This window comes from Zingiber officinale, chromosome 1A (assembly GCF_018446385.1).
Source record: "Zingiber officinale cultivar Zhangliang chromosome 1A, Zo_v1.1, whole genome shotgun sequence".
NCBI lineage: Eukaryota > Viridiplantae > Streptophyta > Magnoliopsida > Zingiberales > Zingiberaceae > Zingiber > Zingiber officinale.
The window spans coordinates 46,247,858-46,250,893 of NC_055987.1; the positions used below are offsets into that span (position 1 = coordinate 46,247,858).

Below are 3,036 nucleotides of genomic sequence, written 5' to 3' on the forward strand. Positions count from 1 at the left end.
GCGATGTTTAAGTCCATTCGGATCATGCTTGCTATTGCAGCATACCACGATTATGAGATCTGGCAGATGGATGTCAAAACCGCGTTTCTGAATGGAAACTTACTCGAGGATGTGTACATGACACAACCTGAGGGTTTTGTAGATCCACTGCATACTGGTAGAGTATGCAAGATGCATAAGTCCATTTATGGACTAAAGCAAGCTTCTCAGAGCTGGAATCTTCGATTCGATGATGCGATCAAACAGTTTGGTTTCATCAAGAATGAAGATGAACCCTGTGTTTACAAGAAGATTGTTGGGAACACAGTTATTTTTCTTGTATTGTATGTGGATGACATACTACTCATTGGAAATGACATCCCTTTACTGCAGACTGTAAAGACTTGGCTGGGGAATTGTTTCTCAATGAAGGACTTAGGTGAAGCAGACTGTATTTTAGGCATAAAGATCTATAGTGATAGATCTAAGAGATTGCTTGACCTAAGTCAAAGTACATATATTGACACGGTATTACTACGGTTTGCCATGCAGTGTTCCAAGAAAGGATTTCTGTCGATGTCACATGGTGTGAGTCTTTCGAAGACTCAACACCTCTCTTCTAGAGAGGAGAGAGATCGCATGGATAAGATCCCTTATGCTTCAGCCATAGGATCTATCATGTATGCCATGCTGTGTACTCGTCCTGATGTTTCGTAAGCTTTGAGCATGACGAGCAGATACCAGTCAGATTCTGGTGAGCGTCACTGGATAGCGGTCAAGAATATCCTTAAGTACTTGAGAAGAACTAAAGAATATTTCTTGATATTTGGAGGCGATGGCGAGCTAACTGTAAAGGGTTATAGTGATGTCAGCTTATAAACTGACCAAGATGATTATAGATCGCGGTCTGGGTTCGTGTTTTGCTTGAATGGTGGTGCTGTGAGCTGGAAGAGTTCGAAGCAGGACACAGTTGCTGATTCAACAATAGAGGCCGAGTATATTGCTGTATCAGAAGCAGCAAAGGAGGCAGTTTGGATCTGCAAGTTCATTATTGAGCTTGGGGTGGTTCCTAGCATAGCCAATCCTATAGAGCTCTATTGTGACAACAATGGAGCAATTGTGCAGGCTAAGGAACGTTGCTCACACCAGCAGACCAAACACATACTACGACGCTTCCATCTCATTCGAGAGATCATCGATAGAGGAGATGCGAAAATTCGCAGAGTACCCACAGAGGCTAACGTTGCTGATCCCTTTACCAAGGCTTTGGCACAGAGAAAGCATGATGGTCACACTAGGTCATTGGGTGTTAGAGCCTACACTGATTGGCACTAGTGCTAGTGGGAGATTGTTAGTGAGAGCTCTAGAGCCGATCATGTAATGATTGTTGTATGGACTCGATGTATCATATTCCTATATATATATAAAGGTATTTCTTTCTTACTTGTATTGGTGTCAAATAACTGAGTATAATAACGTCCTTGAGTAGAAGGTTATTATCTATATCAATCGATTGGTTGAATTGATAATGAGATGATATAGAGAACACTACTCTTAATCATTCCTAGTCAAGTATTAATATTCAGGGGCAATGTTAATGCGATGAGACTAGCATGTAGGTCAACTCGATGACTTGATCTCGCAAGTCATGGATATTAGATATCAAGTTGACACATGGATATGTATTGGAGAATGTATATTGAATGACCTGCTATGAGAAAGTATCATGGATCGTTATATGAGTGTCTTATACTTTCTCATGTGACTATTAGTATGACTATCAGTCCTTGGACCTGAAGTCACCATGGTTCCCTACATAAGGAGCTGCATACTTTGGCTTCGTCAAACGTCACCCGTAAATGGGTGTAGGGCTGTGCAAGAAAACCGATAAACCAAAAATCGGACCGGAACCGGTAGCTTACCGGTTCCCGTTTACCGGTTAACCGGTTAATCAGTTTTAATCGATTCCGGTTAACCGATTTTTATTGGTTTACTGGTTGATTCCCGGTTTTAGATTCTTTTACCGGTAAAACTAGGCACCAACCGGTTGACTTGGTTTTAATACGAGACATGGATTACAAATTACATGGTAAATGAATCTAGTCTATAAAATGAAATCTGACCAAATGGTGCTTCGAAATTCTTTCATATACCTTTCAATGGACTCGAGCTCAACCTGCAGAACTCTTCACAATCTTTCACAATCTTCTGGATAAATTTTGTTAAAGTACATACCTCTCTAAAAGTATAAATAAACTTGGTCCCATCTTGAAAGTTTTTATATAAATAAATTTTTGGACATGTCTACGTCTCCAATCTGTCCAACCGTCGCCACCACCTGATCTGCAAAGAGTTAGCGGGAGTGAGATCTCCTGACATGGCAGAGCAACCAGTTGCTGACGAATGGATCGCCGTTCCGGCCGTCATCTCCGTCCTCTCAGCCGTCCTCCTACGGCTGGTGGAGCGCAACGACGCTGCCTCCGACGACCAACGAGCTCCGTCGACCTTCCAGGGCGTGCAGAAGTCGTCCATCTCGGTGCACCACTACCTGGTGCGCATCTTCTGCTACGCCTACTGCAACCCCTCCTGCTACGTCGTCGCGTACATATACTTCGACAGCTTCACCGGTAGCTGCCAAGTCGTTGCCCTTGACTCCTTCAACGTCCACCGCCTCCTCATCACCAGCATCCTCACTGTCGTCTAATTCATGGACGACATGTATGTATCTAAATGCCATCCTCCTCAAGAAACAGAGCAATTAGCTCTTGGAATTAACAATTGCATTGCTCAATTATGATCCAAGATTAGTGGTCCCTAATTCCTTTATTTACAATCTGCTGATTTAATGTGCTTCAACTTGTTATCCCATTAATTGCTCTCGCTCTCTCTCTCTCTCTCTGTCTCTCTCTCTCTCTCCCTCTCTTTACACCTGTCAACTAACAATGAAGTGGATACATGTTTTTTTTCCAAATGATGATCAATCAATCTGAAAAAATAAATTGTGTGTCGACAGAATGAGACTTGAGACATACTTGCAGGCATTCGGCAGAATGCCCT

At 42.6% G+C, this 3,036-nt stretch overlaps 1 pseudogene; it reads left to right on the forward strand.

The window, feature by feature from the left end:
* Nucleotides 1–2,356: 2,356 nt before the first annotated feature.
* Nucleotides 2,357–2,776, forward strand: LOC121997796 (annotated as a pseudogene).
* The last annotated feature ends 260 nt before the right edge of the window (nt 2,777–3,036 follow it).